This window comes from Mytilus trossulus, chromosome 14 (genome assembly GCF_036588685.1).
Source record: "Mytilus trossulus isolate FHL-02 chromosome 14, PNRI_Mtr1.1.1.hap1, whole genome shotgun sequence".
Lineage (NCBI taxonomy): Eukaryota > Metazoa > Mollusca > Bivalvia > Mytilida > Mytilidae > Mytilus > Mytilus trossulus.
The window spans coordinates 18844005-18869769 of record NC_086386.1 but is presented as its reverse complement, the minus strand read 5'-3'; the positions used below and the strand labels follow the sequence as shown (position 1 = coordinate 18869769).

Here is a 25765-nt window from a genome sequence, read left to right as displayed (position 1 = left end):
ATTGCATACATGATAATCTCGGGAATCCTCTCAAGTTCCTATATACAATAAAATCAACGGTACTATGTTTGTTGCACCAGATGCGCATTTCGACAATACATGTCTCTTCAGTGATGATATTTGAAATCCAAAGCATATATAAAAGATCATAAAAAAGATATACAAGGTGATAGGACGTTCCGTTGGAATAGGTTACCTGTGCATCAGGAAAAGTTTTAATATAGGAACCTTAAAAATATGTGAACAGGTCGTGAAAAACTCTCTTTTGACACTTAGGTATTGCACTGTTGCATTACACACCAATCAAAACGCAAACAATATGGGAAAAGATAACATTTTAACCTACACAATATATGAATAAGGTATACACTTTTGAAATGTAAATTATATGAAAAGGGTGGGGTAACAGAAACCCAGCGGCAATGACACCCCTTATTTAATGGAGACATGTAGTTGGAACCCCCTTTATCATGGCTTGATCCGACCATGATTTTTACATGTAAATCAAGCCTCGGGTATTCGTTGGCATAACGGTAACCACGAAGGGGGGGGGGGGGTAATTAAAAGCACGAGGAATTATAAATATACAATTCAACAGGGGTAGAGTGCATGGAGGAATGGGAATTAAAATTGTCTCTTCACGATAATCGAAAAAAGTATCTTGCACGTTATTTTCATCATCATGTCTGAAACCCTCTGAATAATCGGAGCTTCAAGGCATGTGAAATTCACAGGACAAAAAGTCACAGACAAAAAGTCACGGACAAAAAGTCACAGGACAAAAAGTCACAATTTAGTTTTTAGAATATTTTTCTTTAAGCAAGAAAAAATAATTTAAAAAATAAAAGTTTGTTTTTTTCTTGAAGTGTTAAACTTAAAGCAACTTTGTAATTAAAAATTATTCAATAAATATCAATAATGATCAAATAATTGTTATGAAAACAAGATGTCATCATGACATGGTACTAAAATGGCTTCATGGTGCCAAGAAATATCATTTTTGAATGATTAAAATTTACTATTTTTTTATTTAACAAAGCTTATGAACAATGTCATACACTTCAAAATGAATAGATGTAATAAAAAGATAATATTTCAAGATCTTTCTTTTATATATTCAAACAATTATCGAAGGATTAATTGTGACTTTTTGTCCTGTGACTTTTTGTCCTATCTAATTTGTGACTTTATGTCCTGTGACTTTTTGTCCTGTGACTTTCTGTCGGTTTACCGTATGGTCAAACCCATAAATCCCTATAAAACATGGAGGTGAAGTGAGTAGTTGGTCATTTATCGCTCCGGCCAAAATCGACTTTTGATGACTTATGCGAACACCTAGAACTTAATTTTTTGTGAGTTTAATTTTTTTATTGTGTCTGGATTTATTCTGTGCTTTGATAATTTTGAAAAATGATGTTTGCATGGGTAAAAGAAAAAGAAAGACAAAGTCTACCCAAACACCACCCAATATGGCGGCGCCCATGATCATAACAAATCAGGATATGAATAGTTCACCAAATCTTTCTCAAGTATTGGCTAGTGCAAATGACTCTATTTATGGTAACCGAAACCATTTACAAACTGTTAGCAACAATCAATTCCATCATAGTACACCAATGAACATACAACAAGGTCCGCCCATGTTTAACATGACCCATGTTCTACCAGGTCCTAATGTTAGTGAAGCTCTACCTATAAATACTCAGCAATTCTCAACCTTAACTTCGCAACAGAGACCCCAACCTTTTTGTGACAATAATACACTTCAAATGATACTAGAAAATATGAATCATATGAACAGCAAATTAGCAAAACTCGACATGTTGGATGACTTGTGCTCTAGAATGGCATCCATTGAATCTCATTTTAATATTGTTAAAACTGAAATTAAAGACATCAGGTATGATTTGAAACAACAATCAGAAAGAATAACTACTGAAGAGTTCCATTACAATATCGTTGAATCTAGGGTATCTGGTATTGAAGCTGACAATGAAAAACTTCAATATGAAAATTTTGAACTGAAAGAAAAGGTACTAGAGATGCAGGCACATTCAATGAAATATAACCTTATATTCAGTGGTATAAAAGAAAGAAGTGAGAGACAGAATGAAAAAGTAGAAGATACTATCAAAGAATTTATCTCTAATGAACTAAAAGTTGATAGTGAGGCAATTCAGTTTCAGAACGTGCACAGGCTAAAAAACAGGGGTGATGGTAAACCTAGAAATATCATTGCAAAATTCGTGAAATATTCTGACCATGAGATGATAAGGTCAGCAGCCTATGAACACCTAAAAAATAAAAAAGAGGTGGCAGTTTATCAACAATACCCAGCTGAAATCAGCAACCGAAGGAAAGAGCTTATCCCTAGAATGATAGCACTGAAGAGAGAAGGTCACCAAAATGTGCGCTTGGTGTTAGATAAACTCTATGTTGGAAATCAACTGTATAACAACCACGCAGCTCCGAATCCACCAAGGAGTCGACAGGATGCATATGCACAAGGACCTCAACCCGGATTTTTTCCCAGTCGAGAGAGACTTCCCCCGAGGGGTCCACCTCCAGGACATCATGCCGGCCCAGTATTTCAGTCAGGATCTACATAGGGACACGACAACAGGAGCGGTACGGACAGTCAGGCTGACAAAGAATTGAGTGACATTAAAGTGTTAAGTTTGAACGTTTGTGGTTTGAAATCTAAACTACAATGCCCAGAATTTATTGAACTTATAGAATCTAATGACATATTAATCTTCCAGGAATCCAAATTAGATAAACATGACATTTTAGAATTACCTAAGGGTTTTTTGTACTTTTCAAAGCATCGTGCTAAATTCAAAAAAAAATCTGGTGGTATTGTTATTATATACAGGGAAAATTTCGAGAAGTTCCTGAATTTTCCAAAAACTAAATCAGATTATGTACAATGGTTGGTAATAAATTCAAACATGTTAATGATAGACAAAAATGTATTGCTCGGCTGTATTTATATACCTCCCGAAAACACTAAGTATGCTTCGAATGATGCATTTAATGACATTGAAACTGAAATGTCAGAATTGATTGAAAAAACAAATAGCTATGTCTCTCTAGTTGGTGACTTTAACGCAAAAACCAAATTATTAAGTGATATTGTAATACCAGATAGTAAACTGTTTGAAATACTTGATGATATTGTTGATGATGATGTGTTATCTTATGTGTATGACTACGAAAATTTATTACAAAACGATGTACTAATGAAAAGATACTCTACTGATATATCTGTACCAAACAATTATGGTCATAAACTTATTGATTTTTGTAAAAGAAATAATTTGTATATAGGAAATGGTCGATTACCGGGTAAAGATTTTTTGATTGGAGAAAAAACATGTAAAAATGTGTCACTGATTGATTATGTATTGTTTTCTTCACATGTATTTTCGTTATTTAAATCTTTTTATGTGAGTGAATTTAATCCATTGTTTTCTGATGTACATAGCAGTTTGTGTTTCAAACTTCACGCTACAGTAAACAATTTTACTATAAATTCCTCTATAGATGATAGTAACACACCCACGCACACACCTAGGTGGATTCCCACAAAACAAAACCAGTTTATAGAGTCTATTAATAATGACGTCACAATGTTCACGACAATAGAATTCCTATTGAATGAACTAGATGAACAAGGTCAGGGTCAACACACAAAAAACACTATAAACTTAGTAGTAAACAAAGTTGGCGAACTCTTTAAAAATTCTGCAAAAAAAGTTTTTGGCTCTAATGGCAGAAAAAGAAAAGCAAATACAAATAAAAAGTTTCAAATTTGGTTTGACAACAAGTGTTTTGAAACAAGGAAAATATTCCACAAAGCACGTAATAGATACAGTTTTGTAAAAAACAGAGAAAATAGAGATGCTATGAGAAAAGCAAGCAAACAATACAAAAACCAGATGAATGCTAGCTACAATAAATTCCAACATAGCTGTGAACAAGATCTCAGAAACACATCAAAACGAGACAGCAAAAAATTTTGGAAAATTTTGAATCGCTTTAAAAAAAGGGAAACAAATAAAAATATTGATATAACTATAGAACAACTGTATGAATATTTCAAGTGTCTAAATAAAAATGATTGTGAAGATGATGATTATGATGATCCTAATGAAAGTGTAAATAATTTAGATAATCAGGTTATTATTGAGTTATTAGATTGTGAGATAACTGGTGAAGAAATATGTAAAGCTATAAAAAGTCTAAAAAATGATAAAGCACCAGGTGATGATGAAATTGTAAATGAATTTTTGAAAAGTACTGTTGACAAGTTATTGCCTATATATGTCAAAATATTTAATACTGTATTAGATACTGGTATTATTCCTGATGCATGGTTAATTGGTATTATAAAACCTGTATTTAAAAATAAAGGTAATAAAAATGATCTCGATAATTATCGAGCACTTTGCTTGACTTCAAATTTGGGCAAGGTGTTTACATCAATTTTAAACACAAGACTTAATAAATTATCTGATGAAATTGGGATTATTTCGGACTCACAGGGTGGATTCCGCAAGGGATACTCTGTCCATGATAACATGTTTGTTTTACATTCTATTATTACATTATATTTATCTGCCGGAAAGAAATTGTTCTGTGCATTTGTGGATTTCAAACGGGCGTTTGATACCGTTTGGAGGGCTGGGCTTTTTCAAAAACTTATAAAAAATAACATCAGAGGGAAAATGTTTACATTGATTCAAAATATGTACACTGATATTAAGTCCTGTGTTAAACTTGACAATTTGAAAACTGCATTTTTTCCATGTGAAACGGGTGTTAGACAAGGAGAAAAATTATCTCCATTTCTTTTTGCACTATACTTGAATGATCTAGAAGACTTTTTAGAACAAAATTTGAGCCATGGTTTAGAATATCTGGATTCAGAATGTATACATAGCATAGGTATTTATTTGAAAATGTTTATATTACTATATGCAGATGATACAGTTATTTTTGCAGATACTGCTGAAGAGTTACAAAATTCTTTAAATGTCTTTGAACAATATTGTAATACTTGGAAACTTACTGTCAATGTCTCAAAGACAAAAATTGTAATTTTTTCTAAACGTAACTGTAACAAGAAATTCAAATTTAATCTATGTAATGATGAAATTGAGATCCAAGATACATATACATATCTTGGCTTGTTATTTAATTATAATGGTAATTTTTGTAAAGCCAGAAACAAATTAGTTGATCAAGCTCAAAAAGCTTTATACAGTCTGTACCAAAGAATTAATAATATTAGTATCCCTTTAGATTTACAGATAAAACTATTTGATTCTTTGGTAGCCCCAATTTTGACTTATTCCTCCGAAATCTGGGGATATGAAAATAAGATGAATATTGAGAAGATACATTTACAGTTCTGTAAAAAAATTCTTGGGGTGAGGTCATCGACCGCAAATTTCATGGTCTATGGTGAACTTGGCCGATTTCCTATCGAAATTAGTATCAAGATGAAAATGATTTGTTTCTGGTATAAGCTTGTAACAAATGTTGATAAACTGTCTGGAAAACTCTACAAGCTTATGTTTAATTTATGTGAAAATGGAAATAATTCTTTTAAGTGGATTAATTATGTAAAATCTGTATTTGATGAAACTGGTAACAGTGAAATATGGCAGGTACAAGGAAACGTTAATTTGAATTTTTTAAAATTTAACGTTAAACAAACACTCCATGACCAGTTCATACAAAAATGGTTTTCGGATATCGATAACTCATCAAGGGGGAAGTTTTATTCAAAATTTAAGACTGACTTTTGTATGGAACCGTATCTAATTAGACTCAGAAAAGTTCCTAGACTTTATATTTGCAAACTTCGTACTTGCAATATCAAATTTCCGATCGAAACAGGGAGATGGAATAGAATTCCAGAAATTGAAAGGAAATGTAAGCTTTGTAAAACTGGTATTGGAGATGAGTATCATTACATATCACTTTGTAACAATGCTGATGTTATTAAAATAAGAAATGCATATATTCCTAAATACTACAGAATCAACCCAAATATCAATAAACTTTATGGAATGCTGAAATATTGCAATGTACATGTATTAACTAACCTTTCTATTTTCATACAAAAGGTTGAAAAACTACTGCTCTCTCTGTAAATCAGCACATATGAATATATTTATATATGTTACACTTTCTGTTACTATCCATTATTATTTGATTGTGTTCATGTGATCACGTGGTTATTTAAGCTTACATATTGCACGGACTTTTTGTGATGTGGTCAATAGATTTAGTATACATTTAGCTTTGTAAAAATGTTTCATTGTATGTATTCTACTCATTTCACTTCTATGTTATTTGTAAATGTATGTGTATTTGTCGCTCCTGTTACGCAGGAAATCTGCGTCTGAGTGTATTTTGAATAAACAGTTAAACCTAAAAAATGCTTGATTCATGTCATATCAAATAAATTACAGCGCGGAAAGGTAACTTTAATTTAATATCAAACCTAAATTGTTGTTATATATTTTTTCAATAAATTTAAAAATCTTAATTAGGCATGCGCGAGTTCCATTTCATGAGACCTACACAGATTTCTATAAAACAAATTAAAAATTATAAATACAGTTTTTCAATTCTTTCCGGCATAGATTAAAAAAATATGTATATAATCTTTATACGAGTTTGGTTGAATTATTTCACTTCATTATAATGATAAATCTTTTAGTTCTTAAATTTTTAATTAAAAATGAATTTATCATTTTGATATTTAACGATAAACTTTTTAAATTAAAGTGACATGGTCAGTAACCCAATTAGTTGCATGGCTGATTATCATCTTACAGGTGACCCAGTAATTTTCCATATGACAGTAGCGTGTGCCCTCGGGGTTATAACGGGGTGTGTATAACTTATTTTCTGGGGAACATCCTGTCCACGTGTAGTAATTAGCATATATTGCAACAGATGACATTAAACAAATTTTCTTTGTAGCATCGGAGGCAATTTCATGTTCGACCACACAAAATATTTCACAAAAAAGATATGATAAAATCAAAAGAAAAAGATAAAGAAATATTAACAAATAATGGTGAAATTGAGTAAACGGGGATTCGTGTTTTTATGAGCTTATTTTTAGTGGACAACAACAACTGCAGTTTTTAACGACCTTGTGTGACCTATAGATGTTGATGTTTGTGTCATTTTGGTCTGTTGTGGATAGTTGTCTCATTGGCAATCATACCACATCTTTTTTTTTTAATATTGACTGGCTATATACATGATATTAAATATATAGCACTTGCACGGTCGGTCCAGTGGACATATTTCATACTAGATAACTTATATACAGTAATTCTTTTTATAATATGACAATAATTGTCCGATCTGATACACGTACCTATAATGTACAGAATTTTGAACAGCTTCAAATATATGCGGTTCGTAGAAACACCGCAAAGGACCTCCTTAGTGCACTTAGAACAAAAATGTGCACTAAGGACCTGATGGAATGATACAACTGTCACAAAGGATATGGCATATAGAAATAGACTTTGTAAAAGGAGAAGGTCCGGTAAGACACTTTTTTGGCCCCAAAATATAGCAGTTTTACAAAATTGTTAAAAGTAAACTTTTAGTTATTTTTTGGACAGTAGAATGCTTCAGCTTCATTAATATGGGCTTTTTTTTGACAATACATGGCACATATATCGGGTACTGGCACCATAAAGTCATGCTAAATGGCAAAAACCATCTGAAAAGTGACATTTTCCGGCATATTTGGTGGATTTTTCTTATTTGAGCTTGAATCGGATCGTTTTTAATGACAACTCAGTGAAAATCTTTCACATACACTAATAGAATCAAATAAAATAGACACTTAAGTGTTTCAAAAGTGGTCAAAATCTTTCGTCAGATGAACCTGAAATTTGAGGCCAAAATCGGTCCATACCGGACCTACTCCTTTATATCTTTTGTATAATGTTTTCTCGGCACGTGCCTCAAAAAGTTGATTGTCACCGTTAGTATAATCGGTAGAAATTCATGTTCGCTCAACCTTGAACCGTGAATAATCTGCTAGTATACTGATTAAACATGTACTAGTATATGGTATTTCAAATTGTTCTCTATTTTTTTCATTTGTTTGTTTCTGCAGTATTTATTCTGTCTGCTATATTTTTTACTTCTAAAGTAATAGCGTATTTTCAACTCTTTTCAGTTTGGGATTTTTTCATCCTTTTAATTTTAAAAATACAAATAATTGTGAACACTTTACCCTTCCCTTTCATGAATTTGACATACCGAATTAGACTATTTACCGGATTTGTAATCACATAAGCAACACGACGGGTGCCGCATGTGGAGCAGGATCTGCTTACCCTTCCGGAGCACCTGAGATCACCCCTAGTTTTTGGTGGGGTTCGTGTTGTTTATTCTTTAGTTTTCAATGTTGTGTCATGTGTACTATTGTTTTTCTGTTTGTCTTTTTCATTTTTAGCCATGGCGTTGTCAGTTTGTTTTAGATTTACGAGTTTGACTGTCCCTTTGGTGTCTTTCGTCCCTCTTCTTTTACGGAAAAGTGAGGATTGATATTTGGTTGCTTAACGTCCAGTTGCCAATACTTCATTCATTTTTCTAATGTCAGGAACTATGCCATTTATCAATATTTCGATTAAATAATTAAACTTATAGAATTAATACTTAAAAGTTTATTTATAGTAACCATATGCCGGAAAAAAGTGTGCCATTTATTGAAAAACATATGGTTTGGTATAACAAGAAAACTTCTCTAGTGTTCTAAACATTTCTCACATAACCCCTCCCCCCAAACCCCCACTTCAAGCTCTGGATCCGCGCCTGCCCAAAGTGCTTATTACATTATAAAATAAAATGGTATTCATCTTCAATTGTTGAAATAAAGATGAATTGTAAAAAAAAAGCATTGGCACCAGTTTAAAGTTATCTTTCATAGAAGACAGTTATGATTTATTCTATAATTCTCTTTTTAAAACGTAAACTAATTTTACCTCTTGGAGTTTTTCTATATTACTTCTGTAATCGGATTTTGAAGAACCCCATGGACACCACATACTCTCAAATGTCTTTCAATGAATAATGATAGTAAGTGAACTCTTGTGTTGCTTGTAAGGAAATGAAATATCAAAAGCCTTTATTTCTCAATTTGTATCTCAAAATAGAGTTCGATAATTGAAAAAAAAGCTTGCATAGCAATTTCCTTAAAAACTAAATATATATAACAAAGGCAAAGTTTTAAAACACAAAATTTATTTTTTATTTTTCTTTCATAAACTTGAAATTATACCACGCTAATCCGTTAGGTTAACAACCATTGATAAATCAATAAGTAACGATCAAAAGACAATTGTTTATTGGATTAGGTTGATTGAACATGATAATTCGGGAATCTGCAATAAACCGTTTGTCACGTGGCGAGTGGCACGCGTTTATTAAAAAGTCATTTAACTTCAAAATTACAAAATCTATTGATACCTAACTTTATAGATATGAGGTTTTTAATCATATCCTCTTATATTCATGCTCGCTGTGATCTTAAAACATCGTTTTAGTGTCCTTAATGCAAAAACTTTCTTCTTAGTGCACTAAGAAGTCTTTTGCGGTATTTCTACACACCGAAATATATGGCCTTATTATTGGTAATATACCATATTAGTGTCACTAATGGCTTAACGTGTTACCAAATTAAAAAGAAGAAATAGGCTCAAAACCGCATTTTTAACTTTAGATTTTTTTCAATCCCACAATAGAGAAGAGGTCCGGTATACAGACTAATTAAAAAGTCCAGATGAGAAGTTTAACTTTTAACTGTTTCTTGACGCATGCAAAAAAATGCAGTACCTGGTTACAGTTGCTCATTGACAAATTATCATCTTTCGATTAAATGATCTTAAATCTATTTGGTCTTAATTTTAAAAGTTATTAAATCTAAAAGTGAAGTGATATAAAATGTTCAATATTAATGAGTATTTTCGCTGTGAAATGAATCTAAGGTCGTCTAAAAGTATATACATGTGTATTTGACCCGACTACTGACTACATAGTAAACTATTCATTATGTATGTATAAGGGGGTCTGAGCGGGACTCGGGATTGTCGAGGCATATTTTTTGTAAACGTGACACATGAAATCAAATTAAGACACGAAATCCCGAAATCCCGGGCTTAAAAACACGAAATCCCGAGGTCCCGAAATTCGAAAAAAGAATTATCGGATCCCGAAAGGGTCAATCCCGAAATCCAGAGCTTAAATAGTTATCAAAAGTACCAGGATTATAATTTTAAACGCCGACGCGCGTTTCGTCTACATAAGACTCATCAGTAAAAACACCCGATCCCGGAGTCCCGATAAAGGTCCTATATCCTCCCTCAAATTATTGTGCCGTGAAAATGAGAAATGAAGTTTAGCGGGACATGGGAAATTACAAAAATATCAGAATTGTTCACTTATATAGTGTAAGCGTAATGGCATCATGCGGGAATCTAAAAAAATAAATAGTAACTAAGCGGGATCTGTGAACAGAACCCCCAATGAGACCCCCATTAGTTGTGGCTTATTTTGGTCTTTTTAGTTCGTTTCTTTCCCCTGTACACTACTTGACCGTTTTTGTAAAACAACAGCACTCGAGGTCTGACAGTATTTTACCAAGAAATGCACAAAATATTCAAAAAGAAGGCCTAGAAAATTTAAATATTGTTATGCACACATACTCCCCTGTCAGCACAGACAATTATATTTTTGTAAACGCGCCAAACTCGTTTCTAATATTTATAATAGAACTGAAAAGAAAATGGAAATGGAAATGGGGAATGTATCAAAGAGAACAACATGACCAAAGAGCAGATAACAGCCATAGGTCACCAATGGGTCTTCATTGCAACGAGAAGATCCCAAAACCCCATTCAAATGCATTGGTCGTCCATTAAAGAAAGGGTGGCTTCCAACATGTCCAACCCTCAGCCCCCCTGGATCCGTGCCTGTGAGTCATGCTTTAGCTTGCCATTAAACAAAAATGTATACTAGTTGAGTAATAATGGACGTCATACTAAACTCTTCAATACAAAAAAAAGAAACTAAAATAAAAATCATACAAAGGTCACAAAGGCCATAACTTCTGGCTCCTAAATAAGAAAAAGTGCAAAATGAAGTGGGGATAAAAGCCTTTACTGTAAATTCCTGAAATTACAATTAAATAAATCATCTCACATAACTGTGCATTTCTTGAAATTGGTCGTATTAATAAATGCATGCAATATTTTCAGAAAATTTCAATATATAGGCTTTTAAAAGTCAATCTTGTGCATGATTATCAATGATTATACTCGCACAATTAACACATGTGGTTCTCAAAACTCAAAGGTGTCTATGCTATTTATGACAACTTTTCATACCCCCGCTTTCAAAAAAGGGGGGTATACTGTTTTACCTCTGTCTGTCAGTCCGTCCGTCAGTCAGTCCGTCCCATGAATATTTTTCGTCGCATTTTTCTCAGGAACTACAATACAAGGATTTCTGAAATTTGGTTTCAGGGTTTATCTGAGTCATTTATACCGTGTGATGCGTTTTCAGATTGATCACTTGTCAACTTCCTGTTAACCGAACACTTGTATGATTTTACACATGATAGCCAAGTTGAAAATTTTCGTCACATTTTTCTCAGGAACTACAATACAAGTATTTCTGAAATTTGGTTTCAGGATTTATATAAGTCAGCTATACCGTGTGATGCGTTTTCAGATTCATCACTCGACAACTTCCTGTTTACCGTACACTTGCATATTTTTACACTATTTATATTATCCACTTGCGTCGGGGGTATCATCAGTGAGCAGTAGCTCGCAGTTTCACTTGTTAATCAAGTATAAATTTACAAAATATGTTTAGAACTATATGATTTTTAGGTTTTTAAGCATAGATATAGTAGGTCAGGATCTGCGAACTCTCACTGACTGACTGAGCACATAAATTCAACACTTGTTTTTTGGTGATGTTGGTGTTGCTAAGTGTTTTGTTTTGTTTTTCTTTTCTGCATCTTATGTTTTGCCTTGGCATTGTCAGTTTCATTTTCATTGCCTTTTGTTTTTTTTGTTATGTTAAATAACAAGTCACATATAATCATGATAATTAAGGTCCTTTTTAATTTTTAGGGATTTTAAATTTTTAATTTAAAGTTAGGGATTTTTTTCATAAAAGGGGGGATTTTCCAGTACGTATACTATTAATAATGCTTTGAGCAATTTTCATGAAACTTGGTGAATTATTTTTGTATAACATAAACATGATAATTTTCCTTTTAATTTAAAAAAAAAATCTGATTTATGTCATTGTACTATTATGACTTGGGATTATGTAGTCTCAAGAATGCTTTCACAAATTTTTATGAAACTTTGGTGAATTGTTTTTATATCTTGACATAAACACCCTTTTTATTATTATGACCCAAAGTGGAGGGGGCATAATGTTTAACACTTGATCGTTTGTCCGTCTGTCCCAAAGTTGTTTTTTGTTCTCTTACATTACTTTAGTTTGCCTCAACCAAATTCAATTAAACTTTTACAAAAGCTTGTTATCACAATACTCAGATCAAGTTTGAATTTTGGTGATGTCAGTGTTACTGTACTAGAGTATCAGAGTTATGTCCCTTTAGAAATGGGGAAAATATGCTGAATTTTTGGTTTCCTGTTTTCTAAACTTTAGTTTGTCTCAACCAAATGTTATGAAATCAATACACAATGCTTATCACCACAAAATACAGATTAAGTTTGAATTTTGGTAGTGTCTCTTTTACTAAATTCTATAGTTATGTTCTTTAAAAATGGAAATTTTTTTTCGGCCTTCTAACTTAAGTTTCCCTCAACCAAATTTTATTAAACTTTAAAACAATACTTTTTATCACAATTTTAATCAGATCAATTTCAAATTTTGGTAGTAAAACTTTTACCGCTCTTCAGTTATGTTCCTTTAAAACTTTGAATAATATTCAAGCTGGAGTATCATTCCCTATTTATCATGTATATTTTTTTATAAGATGCAGAGTTAAGGAACTTAAGTTGTTGCAAAGTTATTTAAAATTTGTCCATTTTAAAAATCTTTGAAAGGTTTTAGAAATGTATTTGTTAAAAAAATCGCAGCCTTAAACTTATAGTCACTTGAGAGATCTATAAATTGAGCCAAATTATATACATGTTTTATGTCAATGAATACCACTGTTTGTGCATGTTTTTTTTTTTTGGAGGGCAGGGGTCTTATTTGCGCAGTGCTCATAGTTTTTTAGTCGATCAATAAAATTCATTTAAAGCTTACAGACCAGCTATAAGGGCAAGAAGCTTATCAAGCACTCATGGTTTAGATTTTTATTAAACACACATTAATATACATATAAATGTACATTAAACAGAAAAAAATATTGATGCAAGATGTCATTCAACTTTTACTCTTTTATGTTTAGGACAAGAACTATAGAAGATACAGAGAAATAATATACAGCAGAAATGATAGGCAATGTAAAATTTGCAGAAGCCAACTAAACCTAAATGGTAAGGCACCTTTTAATTTTAAAAAGTTATTGAACTTGAAAGATGATTACTAGTATCATGATTACTATAAAAATTCAAAGTAGTGGTATATATTAAATATGAAAACTATCATGGCTTTGAGAAAGCAATTGTAGGCCTGTTACGACCTTCAATAATGAGAAAATCCATACCCTATACTATAGTCAAAGTAGGCAGCTATAAAAGACCTAAAGATGAAACATTGAATCAATTCAAACTGTAAAACTAATCATGCTAATTGTCTAGTTTATAACAAAATAAATTACAAAAAATAAATATGACCGGTATGAAACAACAACAACAACAACCACTAAATTTTAGTGTCAGACTAAACTGACAAAAGCTACAGGCTCTGCATGAACTTTGGACAGGCACAATAGGAATATGGCAAGGTTATATAAAAATAAGATGTGGTATGATTGCCAATAAAACAACTCTCCACCAGACAACCAATGATGTAAATTTCCTGCAAACATGGACTTGACTACTGTAAATCCACTAATTTTTCGTGAATACTTTATTTGGCATTTTATACTTTCTAGTCTACATCGCAGTTATTTATTTTTCTCGAGTTCAAGTTTACTTAATGTATTTTAATAAGGAAAGATACACATGAAAAACATTTATTGCTGTTTCTCTCTCCATTTATAACATTTTATTTGCTTATTTTGTGTATTTATAGGTGATCAGACATCTTGGTTTTCATGATCAATAGGTCTTTACTGAAGAGGAAACTTAAAGTTGAAATTTATTTACATAGTGCATAATTGGATTAATTTGAAATGGAATGTGTGCTTTCCTGCAAAAAAGAAATAGGAAATTTCAACATTATCCCATGATAATGACCATATAAAACAAAATGGAGTTCTATCATAGATACACAAAAACACTATTGCATAGTAGCAACAACATATCTTAATCAAAAGAAAGGAGAACGCAGAACAAATACTATTTTGTTGTTGAAAAAAGGAACACCAGTTTTATCCACTCATTTACATCACTCCCTCATATCAAATATACAGAAGAAGATCATTGAAGAACAATTTGCAAAAATGATTTCTCTTAGAATTGAAGGGAATTGTTTAGTGAATGGAATAATGTATTCACTGAATTCTTACATAGTGGATTGAATAACTGTACACAAGCTGAAACAGAAGAAATTATAATTTAAAATAACACGAAAAGTGTTTATTTTATTATTTAATCTGCAAATATATAAAAAAAATTCTTTAGAACACCACAAATGATATAATGACATTCAAATTGGTTGCTTATTAATGTATCGCATTGAAACAATTACAAAGAAAACAGAAGCATTTGCTCCAAAAAAATTATAAATCAAAGTTAAATTTATATAAAAAGTATAAACAATACCTAGATCTAAACAGTCAGACTGTATTATTTTCAATGTCATTAAAATGTTGAGTCAAACATTTATTAAAGTTTTAAATATCATTTGCATCAATTATACAGTCTTTTGATAATTATATTCATACTGTTTGTATACATGGTGAAGTGAAGAAATGTTTAACAAGTAAAAATAATGAAAAACATTTCCTTAAGGGAAATTAGATGTTCAGAAATTTCCTTGGAGGAAATTTGACGAACAATGATTTCCTTAGAGGAAATTTGTTGTCTTGAACTTTCCTCCAAGGAAAAGTGTTTGTCAAAAATTTCCTCACAGGAAAAAGTATTTCCTCCAAGGAAAATGTGAAGCTACAAATTTCCTCACAGGAAAAAGTATTTCCTCAAAGGAAAATTTGAAGCTGCAAATTACCTCAAAGGAAAAAGAATTTCCTCTAAGGAAAAAGAATTTCCTCTAAGGAAAAAGAATTTCCTTTAAGGAAATAGAATTTCCTTTAAGGAAATAGAATTTCCTTTAAGGAAATAGAATTTCCTCAAAGGAAATAATTATGCAGCGAATTCCCTAAGGGAAATCTTTTTCCCTTGAGGAAAAAACAATTTCCCTTGAGGAAAAATCTTTTTCCTTCAGGGAAATTTGATTTCCCTTGAGGAAAAGTACTTTTCCTCTGAGGAAATTGTTGAAAAAAGGGGCATAACTTTTTCAACAGTGGTGCTAGAGCCAAAAAATTTTAGGACAAATATCAGGGAACCAATACCAACCAAGTTATCAACTTTGTTTTGACTTAACTCCAAAAATTAAGGTGACAACTTTTGCACTCAGCGGAATTGCAAACTTGTCCCGGAGACTGTTCTTTGTTTATTTTCGTACTAATTATTTCATATTTCATCAACTGATTTGTTCTGGTATGATCAAAACGACAGATTGCATGGGTGAACGAGAACTGCCTACCTTCTAGTTCTCTATAAGGTGTATGTTGACTTGTTGATCTTGGAAAAAAAGGAGAGTGGACCTTTAACGTAAAGGACGCAAAATCATTACTCTCTCAGTTAAGCCTGATTATAACTATTAGATTTGGATAAATACCAGCCGGATTAGGGAAATCAATGACTAAACTCTTTTCTGTGTTGATAACAACATTGGTAACGAAGTTTTTGCGTGAATTTTTTGTTTGAGCAGACTTTATTTTCAACTGTAAACACGGAGGTTCAGTAAACTTTTAAGGATAATTTTAGTTGGAAAATTTACGAAAGCCCTTAGTAGCTCTTATCAGTAGTATTATAGACGAGTATGAACATTTTACATGGAATTTGGTGAATCTTTGTGACACAATCGTTAGTTTGGACAAGAGTCAATGCCGCTCCAATCAGCAAAGGTGTTAAACATAAATCAAAATCAAACAGAACGAGAGACGCTAAACGTTTGAATACATGGCAAGATTCTAATGCATTACAGTATGGTAATAATGAACAGACTTTAAGAAGTGAAAGCGGAAATAACACAGGGGACGAAGATATTGCATTCGACGAGGTAATTCAGGATGACAATTTGATCCCACATAGAGCCCAATAAGTCATACCTATAATTACTCAACCGGTGCTTACGGTTATTTTAAGTAACCACATAAGTTTCACATAGAATGACATAAAGAAAGACAAACGAAATTCATAACCAAATATTTATGTCTATGGAAGAATTTAGTAAATATTTTGAGTAAACCTCTAACTTTAAAAAAATTACCAGTAATAAAAAACGCAGCCTGATACTACGGCAGAGGACATACATTGTATCATGAACAGCTGTGCAAATTTGAACACAATATTCAAGATTGATACTGACTGAATTTGGATTGTGATAAAAATTTTGACATGATGTAGGTATAAATGTATAAATTTTAAATTGAAGATTTCCTGCTATTGCGCAATACTTTGCCACTGCAGAATACTGAGATGTAGTTAATATCGTACTACTGCCTGATACTGTGCAATTGGAGATTTCTTGCTATTGCGCAATACTATGCAACAGATAATTTCTTGCTAAGGCGCAATACTGTGCAATTGAACATTTCTTGCTATTGCGCAAGACTTTGCAATTGAAGGTTTTGCTATTGCACAGTACTGTGTTATAGCTCAAAACTATGCAATTGAAAAATTTTTTGCGCAATACTTCTTTTAATAATTTAAACATCATGTTTGGTGTTTTTTTCCTGCCATATCATAAAATTGAGAAAGGAAATGGGGAATGTGTCAAAGCGACAACAATGCGACCATAGAGAAGACAACAGCCGAAGGCCACCAATGGGTCTTCATTGAAGCGAGAAACTCCCGCACCTGTACATGTAGGTGTCCTTGAACTGTCCTATGGAACGCCGGAACTGTCTTATAGTGTAAATATTTAATGTGTTTTGTCGCTTTGCCTTTACGTCCTGTCATTTGTTCTTTATGTTATGTGCAGATGCCTTGTTGTGTAAAATATGCATTACATTATGTTGTAACTACTATATATTCTGTGAATTCTTCGGAACTTTATGATCAACCGCCTTAACATTCTCTCATATTTTATCTATGTTGTCTATTCTTCTTTCACGTAAGTCAGTTTATAATTGCGTCCTGTCTCAAGTTTTATTGTTATGTCAAATGTTCTAAACGTTTTGTGTTGATACACCTTTGTCCTATGTAAATCTCATGATATCATAGTCTTTTGGCGTTATGTTGTGTTTATACATATGTATCTCCAGTGAAAAACATAATACATCATGGTATAATTCATATGCGTTTTGCCGTACAGCTGATACTCTCTGTGAGCATTTATTACGTCATGTACAAATGCCTATTACATTATGTGCAAACAACTAAATACGTTTTGTGCAAACCTCGTTTACCTTATGTGAACACATAGATCACTCTATGTGCAAACATCGTTTACCTTATGTGCAAACACCTAATAAGTTATGTGCAACTATCCATTAAGTTAGGTATAAAAACTACATCATTATGTGCAAACACTATTACATTATGTGCAAATACCGCTTACATTATGTGCAAACACCATGTAAGTTATGTGCAAATGCCGTATACATTATGTCCAAACATCTATTACGTTAGGTGCAAACACCTATTACGTAATGTCCAAATACCAATTACGTTATGTGCAAACACCTATTACGTTCTTGTAAACGCTTTTTTGACACAGATTCAAACAAAACGCATCAGTGATATACACTTTGAAAATTAAGAATATTTTAAGTTTTAGCTTTCTAAAAAAGCTCTGAACTACTTCGCTGTATTCTTCTTCAAAGTAATATCCATTGGATGATGAATGTGAACTGAAGGAAATATGTGTGCATCAGGTTGTTGATTTAGTATTAGACATGTAGTAATTTTTTTATATTGATTGATATAAAAATGTTATATAGATATTTAGGTTTTTGTTCTTCTTAAAGAGTGTGCGTTATACATCCACTCTTGTTATATTGTGTTCAATTTACGGGTTCAAAATTAAAATATTTACAAATATATAGACACGATTCTCGAGGTGTGTCTCTCTGGAGGTGTGTCAAAATTGACAAAAGTCATAAAATACATTTACTGCATTTTTTAAAACATTGTACAGGAACATTTTTAACAAACAAATCGTACATATTATAGATTAGCAATGCAAGTAAAGACGTATTAATGATTGATATTTAAATTTTCAATTTCAGTGTGTAATATATGCATAATTAAACGACCATGAATTAATTACATTTGATCTGAAATGTAATACACACAGTTAATTTTCCGCCATTTGATGGCTTAATATCCTCAGAAGAGAGCAGTCTGTAAATATTTATCTAATTTAAGCAAATAGTTGTTGCTGAATTTCAGCCACATCATGAAGCAACCAAACATAATTTATATGTGAAAAGTAATTATTTCAAGATAGCGTGTATGTCGACTGAAACTAAAAGCTCTGTCCGGTTATTCGAAGCCAAAAAAAGCTACATGTAAAAAGCAAAATGCAACCACATTTCTTTACGGAAAATGTGAACGGAAAATAAGTTGATATAAAAAAGACGTGGTATGATTGCCAATGAGACAACTCTCCACAAAAAACCAAAATGACACAGAAATTTAATTAACAACTTTAGGTCACCGTAAGGCCTTCAACAATGATAAAAGCCCATACCGCATAGTTAACAATAAAAGGCCCCGAAAAGAATATGTAAAACAATTCGAACGAGAGCACTAACGGCCTTATTTATGTAATGTTATTTTCCATCTGCACCAAGCGGGTCATTTCATAGGTCGCCATATCTTGCATACATAATCATAACATATGCTTTTGGAAGGCGCCAAATTACATTTATGAATTATAGACTTTTGACAAGGTCAACACATTACATATGCGTCTATTCAGGTTATATTGACTGAGGTCGAAGATATTTTCTCGCCACCTCTTATCTTGTATTTATTTTAAATAAGCAGGGAGTTTTGGCAAAACTGAGTCCCGAGCCCCCTCTTAACCAAACTGCTTAAAGAACCAACAAACGCAGCTTCATCATTTTTAAAAATTCTGGTTTCGCCACTGGTTATTGAATGAAAAATCAAAAGAGAAAAAAAAATAAGTGTTTTTTAACATAAATTAATAATATGAAAATTTCGTTAAACTCGTTAGAAACATAAATAAAGTAAACAAATCTTTAATATTTATACACACGTACAGAAAAAGTGTGTTACCGCATGCGGAAGAATATCTCAAGAACGTTTGCGATATCCCATGCAGAGTTGTCTGTCTGTGTTTCCTCTTTCATGGGACATTGAATGTTTTGCTGGAAAATATGAATGCCCACTCAAATGCAATCTATTAGAAAAATCGAAATATTACAAAAGAGTGTCCACCATGCACTTGCACAGCACTATAACTAATATAGTGCAATATAATGAGTTTACTGATTTGTATGACTTCTACGATGAGGTTGAATTTATCATCCACGCGCAGAAAAAATATCTATCTGTACTTTAACGTCACTTTCAGGTAAAGAGATGTGATTTGGTTTTCTGAGACAAGTGCTTGTGACCGTCCACAAAAACTTGCGGTCATCCGATGTTCAGTACTTCAGTGCTTTGATTCATATATTTAACATGAAGATGTTATCAACTAGTAATAAAACATAACAAGGGTTTTATATTTTTTACAAATGTCTTATTGTCCTTATATTATCTTGATTCATTTTGAGAACTCGAATCGTATCAATGACATACTGCACACATTTAAAGATTCTTGAAAACTGAGAGTAAGCTGGCAATTGTTGCATGATGCTTTAAACGGATGAACAACAGGGTTCCGAAATTCCAATAATACAAAACATTAAGTGAACTTTCTTAATTTATAATCAGTAGCAGGAAAATTACAGAAGAATTTTAGCCTTCCATTTAGTGTTAAAGTTTGTCACAGTTTTCATTTCGTTATATAGGTGATTTAAAAAAAAAAATTGACTAAATATGTTACGTCGATTTCAAGGCGAACACGAATGCATCAATTCAAGATTATTTCCGCACTTTGAGGATAATTTTGGTTGAATCACATTAACGTCATGCCTCGCTAGCCATTTATAAAAAAAACGTCTCGCTTTAACAGTAGCCGAGAAAAGGGGGACCGATATATCTAAAAATTCGTAAGGGTTCCGCGGAACCCAGTGTCTCGACTACTTTCACTGTTAACTGCAGGCTCAACAAAAATGAGGAAAACATCAATAAAAATATTCCTCTTGATACGATCTTTGACTGTAAGAAGCTTCTGTCCACGTTTGGTAAAAATACAGGCTAGTTTATGAATCGAATAAATGTTTTAAAAGAATGAACTTCAGACTGTAATAATAACTGGAAGTCCATTCATTAGTAAAACACATGTACAAAATCTTAACAGAATTTCTTTCCAGACACTAGCTTTTGATCACAAACAAGCGTCTGTCCAAGTTTGGTACCAATCCAAAAGAGTATAAAAAAGTTATTAAAATTCTAAAAACATTAACCACAGAGTGAATGTGTTGCTTCACAGTGTAAACGTATGCGTTTAATCACTGATTTCCAATTATAGACCAATCTCATTATTATCAGCAGTGGGTAAAGTTTTTGAAAGAATTGTGTTTAAAAATGTATTTAATCACTTAATAGCAAACAATTTATTATACAAATTTCAATCAGGTTTTATTCCAGGTCATTCTACCGTTCACCAGCTAATAGAAATTTACTATAGGATATGCATGTCACTTGATGATCGCTGTATAACATCTCTTATATTATGTGATATCTCGAAAGCTTTTGATAGGGTATGGCATAGTGGCCTCTTAATAAAACTAAAAGCGTATAGTATTGATGGAAATCTGTATAAATGGTTTGAAAGTTATATTTCAAATAGAAAACAAAGCGTTTTTGTTTCAAATGCCTATTCGCCTTTTGATAATACTAATGCAGGAGTTCCGCAAGGCTCTGTATTAGGTCCCCTACTATTTCTTATTTATGTAAATGACATAGCTGATAATTTGACAAGTCTAACTCGATTGTTTGCTGATACATCTCTTTCTTATTCCAGCAATAACCCTTACACTATAGAGGATGTCTTAAACAGCGATTTGGAACAAATTTCAGTATGGTCTAAAGATTGGCTTATTAACTTTAACCCTAATAAGACAAAGGCTATGATATTCTCCTGCCATACTTCCCCAGATGATATTGAAATAGAATTTCAAAACCAGTTAGTAGAATTTGTCTCCTGTCATAAACACTTAGGGATTACTTTTGATTCCAATGGTAAATTCCATACACATATAGAAAATATTTTAAAGTGTGCAAGCACAAGATTAAATGTTCTTAAAAAATTGAAATATGTATTGAATAGAAATTATCTTGCTCGTATATATTTAACTTTTATAAGACCCTTTATGGAATATGCATGTGAGTTATGGGATGGGTGTACTCAACAAGAAGCCGACAATTTAGAACATGTTCAGTTAGAAGCAGGGAGGTTAGTAACTGGGTTGCCCGTGTTTGCTAGTCGGGAAGCTATATATTTTGAAACTGGCTGGCAATTGCTTGTGGACAGAAGAAAATCAAGAAAGCTCAATATGTTCTATTCTTTACATAATGGGACTGCCCCTGATTATCTCTGTGATTTAATGCCCCCGCTTGTTGGTCAAGTATCTAACTACGATTTGCGAAACAGTAATAATTATGTAGTACCCGGTTATAGACTAGACATAACTAGAAAATCCTTTTTCCCATCCACTACTATTGAATGGAATAGCCTTCCCCCCGACATACGTATGTCCAAAAACATAAATATTTTTAAACGAAAGATGAAGTCCAGATTGATACAGCCACCTTCCTATTTTAGTTGTGGGGATAGAAAACTTAATATCATTCATACACGTTTGAGAAATATGTGCAGTTCTTTAAATTCAGATTTACATCGTGTTAATATTAAACCAAGTCCCGCATGCAGCTGTGGCCACCCTGTTGAGGATAGTATACACTATTTTTTAGAGTGCGCTCTTTACAACGAAGCAAGAGAAATACTGTTTTCAAAATTAGAAAGTTATGCTATATCCATTGAGCTTCTATTAGCTGGTGACGGTGACCTTTCTTTTCAGCAAAACAAAGACATTTTTGAGTCCGTACAATCTTATATCAGAATAACACAAAGATTTAAAACAATCAATTAACATTCTTAATTTCTACTTTACAACCTTTCACTCCAGTCTAGTTGTTTCATTATTATTCCTTATTATATTGTAGTTTTTTCTTTTTATTTCTAATTTTTGTTTGAAGTATGTATTACATGCATTACTACTATGTTGTATTTTTTTCTTTTTCGCCATTATCTAATGTACTTTGTGTTTATATTTATATTGGGAGAGGACGTCTCTAATGTTGTTATAACTTGTGTCCAATCCCTTTTGCTACTTTTGCAAATAAAATATGTTTAAACTAAACGTATTATTTCCTGGCAAAAAATCTAAGTTTATTTATAAGTAAAATACGGAAAAAATGAAATTTTATTTTTACAAATTTTAATTCTAGATACTGCATGTACATGTATCTTATGATCATAAACAAACTTCTGTCCAAGTTTGGTAGAAATCCAGTATACATTTATGTAGTTTAAGAAAATTATTACAATTTCAAAAACTTTAACCACAGAGTGAATATTTATGGACGCAGCCGCCGACGACGATGACGACAACGACGACGACGGAATGTAGGATCGCTATGTCTCGCTTTTTCGACAAAAGTCGAAGGCTCGACAAAAATGGCAATATTTTACGGAAACTGTCAAAACATATTTGAGAATGATAATATTTAGATCCAATAGAATATATTTGTATGAAATTTTATATTTTTTTAAATAAGATTTTGTCAGAATAATGATGTGCAGCAAATCCTTTTATGAACATTTAGCTTAATTGTGTGTTTAGCTATATTGATCGAACCATTCGCGTTCATAACTAAACACATCGAAGCTTACCGTTGTTACCGTATATCCCGTAGTATTCATTGAATTTAAGACTCTCCGTTAGGAAAATAAGTTTATGTCTCTAATTTATACGACGATGTTCGTTGAAATATTGAACAAATAGATAAATTCATATCGGGCGTATTGCATTTCCGCTAATTTTCCAAAGTCCCAATACTACGTTTCCGCAAATTTAAAGTATACGTTTATGCATTTGTATTTATTACTTTTCCGGAAAATTACCTGGTAAAATATAAATATTTGAATATATATTAGATAATTAGGTATCACCTCATGAACCCGAGGAAAAGAGAACGACGAATGGTGCTGAGTCTTTCATGCCCACCTAAACGAGCAGTTTTACGCAAGCCATCCTAATATTTTTTGTCTTTGTCAATGTGTTATAGAAACTGGAAACAACATTTTACATAACGATGAGAAATCTAACCGTAAAAGCAACCCTTTGGAAATATAAAAAGAAGAAGAAGAAGATGGACTAGGCCTTCCTTCTTGAACAAAATACAAAACTTGTAAACAGGGAATGTACTACTGTGGACTTTGTACGACGTATTGGCTAATGGCTACACATACATGGATTCTGCCATATCTCGCTTATGAACTCATATATATCAAGATATATCTGACTAGTGCTGTCTTTTGCACATACGTGTTCATACGTTTTATGACGAGTTTTGCTGGCATGTAATGATGACCTTTAACTTAATAAATATTTATTTTTTTAGTATTACATTTGTACGACTTTGTTTTCGATCAACAGTGTATTCCTTAATTATTTGCGGAAAAGTAACAGTTTTATTTCCGGAATAGTTACTTTTTTCCGGAAAAGTAAGATATTTATTTGCGGAACCGTAAACTTTTTTTTGGCGGAAACGTCATATTTTCCCCCGGAAAAGTAATGCCAATTTGCGGAAACGTAAAACGCCGTTCATATCAACAACGGTGGAATAATGTATTGATTATAAATGTTCTTTGTCGGTAAACGTGAAATTTATTTTTGACGAGCTTTAGAAACCGGACGAAAAGCGAAGCCATAAGGGGATCTATTGTTATTTATTTCTTTGTCATTCGGTCTTTCGTGGAGAATTGTCTTATTGGCATTCATATCACATCTTTTTTAAAAGATAGTCAGTGTTTTCTGAAATTCAAAGGGAATATTATGTTATGATGACCATTTTAGCAACGAAATTATTTATCTATTCCGTTATAGACAACAAAAGAAACGATATGCACATCACTTATAAAAAGAAATAATAGAAGAAAACAATAACAATTTACTAAATTATGTATTTTTTTTTGTAGCGTTCTTGATGACACGATTCGAAAAGCTACCGGACGAAATACGGATAAATGAAAGTCATTATCTGGAGTTTCAAGTTGCGGAATTTAATTTCGAGTATGGCCAGTGAAGGGTAAACAAGGCTGATAACCCTTTCTTTCAGATTATTATGTGTATTTGTAATTTTTGTGGATTACAGGATACATGTAAGGCAGTTTTTATTATGAAAAAAAATAGGTTTTTTTTTTTAGAGAAAATGCAGCTTTTTGTTACACCCGTCTTCCTGTCTGATCCAAAATCGGATCAAATTTTTCCAACATCCCTGTGAATTTAAAAAAATTGTCAGATAAGAGGGGCGGGTCACCTGACCACCCCTTTTCAGGACACCCACATTTCAACACGCCTTGACAGGGACGGAGGAAATAATAAGTCTTAGGAAGTTTATTCAGAATAATATTCACAACTGTTAAAGGAAATGAACGAAAATAAAATCTTACACGTTTTGTAGGATTCCTTAGCTGCTACATGAATCGTGAGAGACGTCATTACATTTGTAGCATTAATCTAGTACAGATGAAACCATAATGGAAGGTTAATAACAAATCATCCTTGTCTCTTGTGAAGAGTTGTCACATTGTCATTCGTACCACATCTTCTTTTTTATATCGTTTTGTTTCTTTCGGTTGCACCTCTTGGAGAAACTAGATTAGTGTCTGAATATTTGTTAAAATTTTCAACAAGTAAAGAGAACAAATTTTCAAATAAAATTGAGTATGGAAATGGGGAATGTCAAAGAGACAACAACCCGACCATAGACAAAAACATCAGCATGGATGCATAACGCACACTTTTAATGTGGAGCAAAATAATTTTCCATACAACTAGATTCATAGTTTGTATTTAGCATTTTTACACCAATCAAAATAATTATGAAAATCCACTGTTTGATAGAAAGGTCAACATTTTAATTTTCTTCATTTTCAAAACGCATATCATTGATGCGATTTGTTTAAA

The 25765-nt window shown here is 32.3% G+C and overlaps 1 protein-coding gene and 1 long non-coding RNA gene across 2 annotated transcripts in view; one reads left to right on the top strand and one right to left on the bottom strand.

Moving 5' to 3' along the window:
* The window catches only part of LOC134697542 (ankyrin repeat and KH domain-containing protein 1-like), a 95685-nt gene that overhangs the window by 19141 nt on the left and 50779 nt on the right, over positions 1-25765 (bottom strand). The gene's annotated exons all lie outside the window — the stretch shown is intronic.
* Positions 10640-15063, top strand: LOC134696684 (uncharacterized). Its single transcript, XR_010102992.1, has 3 exons — positions 10640-10672; positions 13493-13580; positions 14281-15063. It is a non-coding gene; the product is annotated as an uncharacterized LOC134696684 (long non-coding RNA).